The sequence below is a fragment of the Zonotrichia leucophrys genome, unplaced genomic scaffold (assembly GCF_028769735.1).
Source record: "Zonotrichia leucophrys gambelii isolate GWCS_2022_RI unplaced genomic scaffold, RI_Zleu_2.0 Scaffold_113_145235, whole genome shotgun sequence".
Lineage (NCBI taxonomy): Eukaryota > Metazoa > Chordata > Aves > Passeriformes > Passerellidae > Zonotrichia > Zonotrichia leucophrys.
The window spans coordinates 134,032-145,235 of record NW_026992318.1 but is presented as its reverse complement, the minus strand read 5'-3'; the positions used below and the strand labels follow the sequence as shown (position 1 = coordinate 145,235).

The 11,204-nt window shown below is 58.9% G+C and overlaps 1 pseudogene; it reads left to right on the top strand.

Moving 5' to 3' along the window:
- Positions 1 to 5,341: 5,341 nt before the first annotated feature.
- On the top strand, positions 5,342 to 9,350 carry LOC135460865 (Fc receptor-like protein 3; annotated as a pseudogene).
- The last annotated feature ends 1,854 nt before the right edge of the window (positions 9,351 to 11,204 follow it).

Below are 11,204 nucleotides of genomic sequence, written 5' to 3'. Positions count from 1 at the left end.
TTCCCAGCCTGGGCACCCCCATTCCCATTGCACTCCCAACCCTGGTGATTCCCCATCTTCAGGACCCCCATTCCCAGGGACCCCATCCCTGGAACACCCATTCCCCTGGACAGCCAGCCCTGGCTCCCAAAACCTTCTGAGACCCTCCCTTCTGGGAACCCCATGTCCCACTGTGTCCCATCCAGCCTTGTCCCCACCATGCCCACAGCCTGTGCCCAGCTTGTGGCCACCCTGCCCCCACCAGGTGCCACCTATCCATGAAGATGAGACCTCACCTCGCTTCCTTCCCCTTTGGCCAAAGAGCCACCACCCAGGGGACAGCCACCTCCTGCAGCGAATGATAGCCAGTCCACATGGCTGGGGACACCGGGATGGGGGGGAAGGTGGCGCTGCTCCTGTGGGGTGAGTGCCCTGGGCGAGGGCCTGACACCCTGGGGAAATGGACGGGGCGGGGCACAGGGGAGCTGCGGAATCACCTGAGGTTCCCCAATGGCAGCAGTGCCAGTCCATGTTACACACAGTGGACCTGGGTGGAACTGGGGATGTAGGGTAGCTTTGGGGACAGGAACAGGGGGCAGGAATTTGGGGATGGGGATGTGGGGAACGGAATGTGGGGACTGGCACCTTTGAGCACTGGCAACTTTGGCCTCACTGGTGAGTCCTCAGGGGAGAGGCTCTGGGGGTGCCTGTGTAGAGGCTGTGAGGTTCTCACCATGCACTGTCACTGTCACTGGCGCAGACACCTCCCACTCCCTGGCTTTAAGCCAACCCCTGCAACTGTAGTTGCCACTGTGGTGCAGCTGCAGAGGGAACAGAGTCAGCTCTGTCCCATTTCGGAGCTCCACCTGCTGCTCCTCCTCACAGTGGAAGGACACCCAGGGGCCCAGGTTGTTCCATTGGCCCCAGCAGCGCAGTGTCACCCTGTCCCCCTCAAGCAGCGCCCATGCCTGCACCTGGAGCACCAGCCAGTCTGGGGAGCAAGTGGGTCCTGTAACATCATGAGGGCTTGAAGGGGCCCAGATGCACCTCCCAATGGGACTCCCCCATTGGGTCACACCCAGCACACTAGGGGTCCCCAATTCCAATACAGGTACCCTCACACTGGGATGCTTTGGGATGTCCCCAGAGCAGGTCACAGGCTCTGGTCACACAGGAGGTGACCCATGGAGCAGCGCAGACCCAGAGCCTTTGGGGCCCCCGCAGGTGCCAGGCTGGGGACACTCAAACCCTCTCACCATCTAAGACAGTCACGGGGGGGCTGTTTCCACTTCTGGGTCTGGAACACCTGTAAGTGCCACTCTCAGTGACAGTGGTCGTGTCCCTCCTGCCCCCAGTGCTGCCCGCCCTTGTACCAGGTGGTGGCACCGGCAGTCCCAAAGCCCTGGCAGGTCAGTGTCACCCAGTCTCAAAGTACTGGCAGCCTCCAGGGGGTCTCCACAAGGAGCTGGGTGGTCTGGGCACCTGTGGGGGACAGGGGACACCAGCCTGCCAGGGCCAGCATGGCGCTGGGGACAGCAGGATGGGGCCATGGCATCCCCCAAGGACTCACCAGCAAGGCCGAGGGTCTGGGCTGGAAGGGAGAAGGGTGGGTGGGGGTGGCACCACATGGACAGCAGCACCTGGGATACAGGGTGTGGTGGGTGTCCCGAAACTGTCCCCATAAGGGCAGCACTTCTTGTGTGAAAGTGCATGCGGGTGGATCGCAAAAGATTTGGTGAGGCAGGGGAACGTGTCTGTGTCGCAGCCACCCATGCACCACATCCCTGTGGCACAGACACCTTGGGAACAGGGACACTGAGGCCACCCTGGGCTGAGGCAGAACATGGGGACACGGTGGACACCCCTGGCATGAGGACACCATGGACAAACCCATGCTGATCCAGGTCACCTCCACAGATCACGATGCCATCCAATGATCCCATCCCCATGGCCACATCCTCACCGTTCTTGTCCCCTTCTGTCCCTGCATCCCAGTCCTTTGTCCCTATCCCCAGAGCTCCCTGAGCCCAAAGGTGCCAGTCTTCACATTCCTGTCCCCACATCCCCATCCACAAATTCCTGCCCCCTCTTCCCGTCCCCAAAGCCACCCTACCCAGGTCCACTGTGGGAAACATGGACTGGCACTGCTGGCATTGGACACCAAGGGGACCCCATAGCCCCCATGTTCCCCTCCCCTCCCTGGGGTGTCAGGCCCGTGCCCGGGGCACTCACCCCACAGGAGCAGCGCCACCTTCCCGGCCATCCCGGTGTCCCCAGCCATGTGCACTGGCTGTCACTCGCTGCTGTGGCCACCGCTCCCCTGGCTGGTGGCTATTTGGATGAAGGGGAAGGAAGCGAGGTCACATCTCAACCTTATGCGTAGGTGGCCCTTGGTGGGGGTAGAGTGGGGACTGGCTGGTCACAGGATGGGGACAAGGCTGCATAGTCTGAGGACATGGTGGGGGATGGTGTTGCCAGGAGTGGGGGGCTCAGGGGATGTGGGGAACCAAGGATGGGTGTCCAGGAGAATAGGGCACCAGGGGAATTGGGGTCTCCATGCCTGGAGGGTTCCAGGGCTGGGGGTGTTGTGGAAACATGTTTCCTAGAGATTTGGGGTCATGGCATGTGGGTATCAGGGTTTGGGGTTCAGAGGGAAAAGGAGATCCTCAGGAACAGGGGTTCTGGTGGAAGAAGCAGCCCATGGGATGGCATGAAGGGAATGGTTTTGCTGGGCAATGGCAGTCCTGGGATGGGGGTCTTCAAGGAGGAGAGACCGAGGCAATGGGGTCCGATGGTTGAGTTCCCAGGAGAATGGGGATGCCAGGGATGGGCAATGGCTGGGTGGGCACAGGGATCAAAGCTGCTTCTGGGATTGCCTCAGATTTTGGGGTGACTCAGAACCCAGCCCATTCCCCACAGTGCTCATGGCCAGGGGGGCAACCCAAGGTTGTCCTGGGAGGTTCTCGATCTCTGACCCACGCACTCCTGGGCTTTTTCCATTCACTGCCATTTCCCCGCTCAGCGACCTCAGCAAACACGTGATAACCAATTGGCTTAGACAAAATTACACATCCATAGAATAAAGGCAAGAATCTTTTCCCACACCGTTATCTTCCCAATAAAAATAAATTAAACTGACAAGGTATAAAATTATCTGGTTTATAGAATACTTTGAATCATTGCTTTCCCAACAAGTCACTCACAATGAAAACACAAACAAATCACAAAATATGATGGTTTTTTTCTTTCTTTAGGAACCCCTTGCTGCATCCAAGGGCAGCATTTGCTTGTGGATACCACAGAGTGCGTGGAATCTCCCTGAGTATCCAACAGCTCCATGGGATTGTTCCCTGCCTGCTTGGCAGTAACCCAGCCCCTAAGGAAGCCTTTTGTTGAGCCATATTTAGGAATTATCCCAATTTTTCTCATTCCCACCTTGAAACTTGAATGACTTCCCATGGATTCAGTGCCCCAAATGGGAGAAGCTCTGCCCATTCTTGGGACAGTGCACAGGAATCTGTGGAAATGCCCATGTGTGTCTCAGGGTCTGATTCCCTGGTAAATCCACTTCAGCTTGCCCTGAATTCCCCTGCCTGGGCACTCCCTGCTCCTGCTCTGACACTCCTGTTCCCCAACCCCTTGTATGCAGCCCCTGCTCAATATTTCCAGACTTTTCCCTCTCTTCTGGTGTGCACATCCAGAACCCAAACATTCTTTCCATGAGGTACCAAAGGGCTGCAGGTTTTGTTCAAGATGGAGGATACAGGTCAGGTTGTTGAGCAGATTGTGGTTGTCTTTGCAGTAGTTCTGGGGCTCTCTCAGTCCCTTGCTGAGAGGGAAAAAATGATCAATTGCTGCCTTTCTGGACTGGTTCCCACACAGCTGCCCTTGCATGGGGAGTTTCCAGCCAGCCCTGCTCTGAAAGCCTTCAAAGGCCCTTGTAGAGCCACTGCTTGGGCTCCCTTTGGGTTTTGTGCTTCTTGCAGAGCTGAGCAAACCACAGGCAGGCCTTTTTCCACCACAGAATTCTCACCTCTGCAGCAGCTCTAAAGCTGCCAGAATCAAAGCCAAGGGGGCAGGGGGGACCCTCAGGTGCTGGCTGCCCCCTGGGGCTGGGCAGAGCAGGGCTGGGCAATGGCCATCCCTGTGCAGTGGGGCTGGGCCATGGCTGGGCCCCACCCTTGCACTGACAGGCACCGGGCAAGGAATGTGCAGGGACATTTCTGAAACTGCCACCCATGGGAACAAGACACCCCATGCCAGGATGTGTCACTTCCTGGACTGGTTTCCCCCAGGTCATCCCCACAACAGGGACCTCACAGGGCAGGACCCTCCTGGATGTGCCCTCCCAGGACAGACACTGCCTCCCTTTGCCATCTGACTCTCAGCACAAATGGCCTCTTCCTTTTTGTCCAGGAAAAAGAAAGTGAAAGTGTTGAGGGGGTGCAGCCCAACACCTCCATCCCCCACAGCCTACCCATCCTTCCCTGCTCTCCTTACTCCCAATTATCCCCCTCCCATGGCTTCCCCCAATGCATTCCCTGCTCAGATGATTCCTTGGATTGCTGAGCCAGGAACTGGGGTTGAGGGGACATGGCATAAAAGTGAGGAAAAAAAGGAAGAAAACAGAAATAAAGAGAGAAAAAATCAAGGGCAGGGGAGGGCACAGAAGCAGAGATACCCAGGACCCCCATGTGATACCTGCACAAGAAACAAGCATCCCAAGGGGGCAGCACCTGGCCACAGGTCACCCCAAAATCTGAGGCACCCAGTGAAGGAGCTGTGACCCCCATGCTCCCCCCCAGCCACTGCCCATCCCTGACACCCCTATTCATTTGGGACCCCAATCATGGGAATCTGATTTCCTTTTGTCCCTCCTTCTCTAAGACCCCTTTCCTGGACTGCAGTTCCTCACGATCTCCTACCCGAAAGAACCCCATCCTGGTAATTCCAGTCCCTGAGAGTCCCATTCCCTTGGGGACATTGATTCCACCAGGGCCCCCATTCTCACAGGGTTCCCCTTTCCCCTGGCACCCCCATCCCTTGGCCCCCATCCCATGATCACAAATCCCTGGAGGTCACATTGTTCTGGCACCCTCATCCCCAAGTCTGAGTCCATCCATCCACTGGGACCCCCATTCCAATGGGACCCCATCTCTGGGCACCCCATTGCTCTGGAAGCCTATTTCTGGCTCCCTACACCACCTCAGACTCCAAATTCTGTCCCCACCATGTTCCACCACCACCCCCATGTCCCACAAGGTCCCCACCCTGCCCCCATCCTGTCCCAAGCCTGCCCCCACCAAGGGCCACCTACACATGGGGACGGACGTGACCTCACTTCCTTCCCCTTTATCCAAAGAGCCACCAGCCAGGGGAGCAGTGGCCACAGCAGCGAGTGACAGCCAGTGCACATGGCTGGGGACACCAGGATGGCCGGGAAGGTGGCACTGCTCCTGTGGGGTGAGTCCCCTGGGCACGGGCCTGACACCCTGGGGATTGGCCCTGGTGAGGCAGAGACTGGTGGGGAGGGGGCACAGGGGAGCTGCAGGGTCCCCTGAGGTCCCGAAAGGCCACAGAGGCAGAGCATGAGGTGACCAGGGCTGTGGGGACAGGAGAGGGGGGACAATAATGGGGGACAGCAATTTGGGGAACTATCATGGGACTGGTGGGAGTGACCACTGCAACCACCGTTGAGTCTCCATTTCTGGGTGTCCAATGTGTCCCCATGGCCTAACTGAGCAAGGGCTAGTTGATGTGTCTCTGCCCCCAAGGGGTACATGCCACACTATGACAGTTTATGGACAGCCCCCACACCCAGTCCATCCTTTCCAATGTCCCTGTGATGCCACCCTCACCAAGCCCTGTCCCTTCTCCCTTCCAGCCTAGACCCTGGGCCTTGTTGGTGAGTCCTCGGGGGATGCCATGGCCCCATCCTGGTGTTCCCAGCCCTATGCTAGCTCTGGCAGGCTGGTGTTCCCTGTCACCCACAGGTGCCCAGACCACCCAGCTCCTGGTGGAGCCCCCCTGGAGGCCGGTGGTGCTGTGGGACCGGGTGACACTGACCTGCAAGGGCTCGGGCACTACCCGTGCCACCACCTGGTACAAGGACGGGCAGCGCTGGGGGCAGCAGGGACCGGACCACTTCACTGTCACCGAGAGTGGCACCTACACGTGTGACAGACCCGGAACCGGGCACAGCCCCTCTGTGACAGTCTCAAATGGTGAGAGGGGTTTGGTTGTCTCCAGCCTCGCACCTGCGGGGACCCCAATGTCTCTGGGTGTGCTCTGCTCCTTGGGTCACCTCCTGGTGGGACCAGAGCCCATCCCCTGCACACGGGGAGATCCCAGAGCATCTCAGAGTGGAGGGACCCCAGTTCTGGATTCAGGGAACCCTGCTGCACTGGATGTGTCTCAGTTCAAGGGTCCTTGAGAAAACTGAATGCCACAGGTGTCCTAAGACTCCCATGTTCCACAGCCTGACTGGTGCTGCAGGTGCCGGTGCAGGAGCTGCTGGAGGGGGACACGGTGACACTGCGCTGCCGGCGCTGGGAGAACATGTCGGTCACTGGGGTGCGATTCTATCATGGGGACAAGGAGGTGGAGAGGTCCCTCAATGGGACCGAGCTGTCCCTGTCCCCTCTGCAGCTGAACCACAGTGGCCGCTACAGCTGCGGGGGCCAGGTGGACTCCAAGGTGGCACCATGGGCACTCTCAGCTTCAGTGACAGTGACAGTGCATGGTGAGTACCCCACAGCCGCCACCCTGACACCCTCACAGCTCCTCCCCAGGGACTCGGGCTCACAAATCTCCCTCCCCTCCCCTTCCCAGAGCTCTTCTCGGTGCCGGTGCTGGAGGGTCCCTGCTATCTTTCTGTGGGATCCCCCGTGACTCTGAGCTGCCGCAGCACCCCCAGCCCCCTGGAGCCCCGAGCCCCCCTCCTGCACGTGTTCTGCCAGGACGGGTGGGTGGTGGGGTGCCCACAGGGGTCGCCGCAGCTGCTGGTGCCTGCCGTGGGTGTCTCCCACTCGGGGAATTACAGCTGCCAGGTGCAATCCGAGGGGGGGACCGTGCGGAAGAGCAGTGCCCGGCTCCGCATCACGGTGCGCAGTGAGTGCGGGGATGGGCACAGGGAGCCCCCACAGCCTCCTCGGGGGCCCCTGCCCTGTCTGGGGATCTCCATAACTACCCCATCCTTTCCTGGGGACCTCACCAGATTCCCCAGCCCTATGTGGGTACCCCCATCTTTCTGGTAATCTTTTTCCACATCCCCTCATTCCTGCTTGGGCCACCCTCTGTTGCCCCCCCATTCCTCACTGGGATCCCTTCATCTCTCCCTGATTCAACCTCAGCCCTGTCTGATCTCCCTCCATGGTCCTCAAGTCTCACCATTCCCTCCCTGGTTTTACATACTCTTCCTGGTGTCTTCCCATCTTCCTCTCTAGGTTACTCATCCTTGAGCCCTCCATCATTCCTTGGGGTCCCGTTCCAAGCCCCCCTCCTATCTCTGCCTCCTTTTCCTCACTGGGGTCCCACTTCCCCTCTCCCATCCCTCCCCACCACGGGTCTCTCACTGTTCCCTGGTGTCCCCTTATCCAAGGGGTCCTACCCTTGGGGGTGTCCCTGTCAGTGCAGCCCCCGGGGGACAGGTGGCATGCAGGGACTGACTGGTGCTGAGCTACGCGGTGGCTGCGGGCCCTCTGTCCTTCTCCTGGCACCGGGAGGGCTTGGGGGCGCTGCTGGGAACCGGCCCCGCCTGGAGCTGTGCCACGTTGGGGACAGTGACAGCGGCCAGTACTGGTGCTGGGTCAGCAACAGGGACAGCGTGGCTGAGAGTGACCCCCTGAATGTCACCGTCCTGGGCAAGCAGGACCCTCGGACTGGGGGTGACCCAACCCACAGCTCCCCCATCCCACCTCGCCTGGTGCCAGCCCTGTCTGTGTCCCCACAGTGCCTGTGGCCAATGCCACCATCACCCCTGGTCCCCTGTCACACCAGGTGCATGCCGGTGACCCCGTGTCCCTGCGCTGCTCAGTGCAGGTGGGCTCAGCCCCTGTCACCTTCACCTGGCTGCACAATGGGCAGGAGGTGGCCCAGGGTCCCCTCCTGGAGCTTGGAGCTGTTGATGTGGGACATTCGGGCACCTACCAGTGTGTGGCCACCAACCAGCTGGGACAGGACGGGCACCGCGTGTTCCGGGCACTCAGCCCTGAGCTGGTCCTGGCTGTGACAGCGCGGGGACACAGGGACACAGGTGGGGTCACACTGGGTCACACGGGGGGTGCAGGACCCCTGGGCTTCTGGGTGACACCAATGTGTCCCTCTCTGTCCCCAGCAGTGGCTCTAGGGCTCAGTGGGTCTCTGCTGATCCTGCTCCTGCTCCTGGCTGTCATCGGGGGCTGTTACCACTGGCACTGCTGTGGTGGGTGACAATACGGGGGGATGGGGTTCCCAGGGATTGGGGTGAAGCCCCCCCCAGGGCATGGGGGCCATAGAGTGTCACCAACAGCTCCTGACTTGGGAGAAACTGAGCCTGCAGAGACCTCAGCTTGGGTCCTGGGGGATTTAGGGAGATTGTGCGGGGTTGTGCAGGGAAGTTGGGTGTTCTGTCGGGGGTTTTGTGGGAGTTTTTGGGACTCTGGGGTCTCAGTGGATTCAAAGGTTGGTTTAAGGTATTTTGGGACTTTTAAAGATGCTTGAGGGTCCCAGGGACAGTCAGGGGTCCCGATGGTGTTCAGAAGCCCTGAGAACCCCAGAGTCACCCCTCATGCTTTTCTTTTGCAGCCTTCAGGAAACAACAAGAAAGGTGAGTGAAGGACTCCAGGTTTGAACCTCCATTTTACCCCCACAACAAACCCCCCCCATGCCCACAGACACCCCCTTATCCCTGCAGGGTCCCCCCAGAACCCTCGGCTCCCCCAGAGGTGGGGGAGGTGCTGTATAGTGATGTCGTGAGCACCAAGAAGGCAGGTGGTGAGTACAGGGCGGACACGGGGGACATCATCCACGGGTGTCACCCTCAATCCAGGTCCCCACAACCGGCGTCTTCCACAGGGCCCCCCCGCGCCACAACCTCCCAGGTGACCTACGCAGAGCTGCCAGGACCCCACCGGAGGCAGCAGGATCCCAGTGACATCTGCGAGAACGTGCTGTGACACTGAGGGCACAGGGAGCACTGGGGTCCCTGCCCAAGGGCATCCCCAGCTCCCATGGGTGCCCATCGAGCCCAGGGAGTGGCCACGAGTGGGGGCTTCCATGCGGGGCTGCCCAGGGCTCCCCGTTCAAGTGCTCCCAGTGCTCCCAGTACCCCCAGGGGCTCCCCATTTCCTCCTCTACTACCAGGAGGCACAGGACCCTTGTCCCTTTGACTGGACCCAAATATCAGCTTTTTGATTAAACCAGAAGAAACGGTTTTTGTTTGTTTAGCTCTGCCCCATTTGGCTCAGGAAGGAGGAGAGTCCCGCCTGGTTGTTGAACCAATACTTCTCAGTTCTCAAGATTCAGAATTCAAATGGTCACAAAAGGAACAATTTCCAGGGAAAGCACCCAACAAGGAACAAACCCCAGAGGTTTCCCCTGGCACGATTCCTCCACCAGGAGGAACCCAGCAGGTCCCAGAACTTCACTGCTCTGATGGCCAAAGTGGCATTTAGGAGCCTCTGGATTCTCTTGTCCCCTGTCCCAAACCCCTCTTCTGCTGTGTTTCCCCCACAATGATGTCAAAAAGGCTCTGTGGGGGTTCCAGAGCCTCCCCCTTTGCCAGGGCAGTCAGGATCAGGCCATGGCACAGGGTGGGGTATCAGAGACAGGAAAAGTTTGATGTCTGGAGACATTTTGGAACACCTGTGTCTGGCAGGGGTGGGTCAGGCCTTGCTTTTGCTGAGACAGGGCCCCGTCCGTCCATCAGTCTGTCATCCATGGCACACTGGGGACATTGTGACACTCTGCCAAAGCCAGCTCCTGAGTGGCAAGGAGACCAGAAGTGCCACCTGGGGAGAGGGTGCTTGGTGGCCCAACTGGCTTAAAGGGCAGAGCATGATGTGCACAGTTCCTGACCCTGTCTTCAGTTGAGGTCTCTGTCCCATCCACACTGGAACCCAGGATTTGACCACTCGTTTAAATGAGAAATATTTGCCAAGGAAAGTGGGAATGTTCCTGGAATGGAACTAAGACCCATGCCTAAAACTTCTAATAATTTCACACTTGGACAACATTCCAATATGCCAAGGAATGTGTCCAAAACGTACAGGGGGACCTGTTCCCAGAGCCTGCAGGGACAGAGGCGCAGGGCAGGGACACCGTGGGACAGCCTGGGCTGCACAGGGCACAGGGATGGGCAGCAGCTGCAAGACAGCCCTGCCAGAGCCAACTTGGGCAGCACTTTGGCCATGGCTGCTGGGCCTGGGCCTGAGGTCACGAGGGGACAAATGACCCTTGCAGGCCTGGGGCCTCATTGTCTCCTTGTCCCTGCTCAGCAGCCTGGCAGGGGCCGCCCCATGCTCCTGCCCTTGGCATTGCACATCCCCACATGCCAGTGCCCATCCCGGGAAGAGCCCTGAGCAATGAGGAAGGGACAGGATCTGCCTGGCCAGGGGCTGGGGCTCAGGCCTTGGCCCTTTGCATTCCTCAAACACATCCAGGTGTGCTCAGCACCAGAAGCACGTTGGCCTTGTTTGTCCCCAGCTGTCATCACTGCCTCCAGTGTTCTGCTCTAACTGGAACCTGGGGACACTTTCCCAGTTGCGTTCTTCAGTGGGACCCATTAAAACTTTTAGAAACTTCAGAGTTTAAATTTAATTTTGAGTTCTTGAGAAGTTTTTTGAAGACACTCTCAGGGGCTGAGTCTGATGTAAACAACACCAAATCCCCAAGAGGCTCATTAAAGTCCTTGTGCTGTGTCTGTGCTGCTGAGCTTTAAAGGAACAGCTCTTCCCAGGAACAGCTCTCTCCCAGCCCAGCAGGGCTGAGGGCTCTGCCTGCAGGCACTGAGGGGACAGCAGCCAGGCAGAGACAGGCTGAAGGCAATCAGGATTGGGAAGACATTGAGCTGAGACTTCACTTGGGGCAAGATCTTCACAGCCCTGTGCATGGTGAGTGTGTGGGTGCAGGGCAATGTCCGCTGTGCTCCTGGAGGGATCTCCTGAAGCCAGCACACCCCACAGCCTGGGGGATGTGTCAGGAGGACTCTCCCATGTTCTCTGTGGCACAGGAGGAGCAGGAGGAGG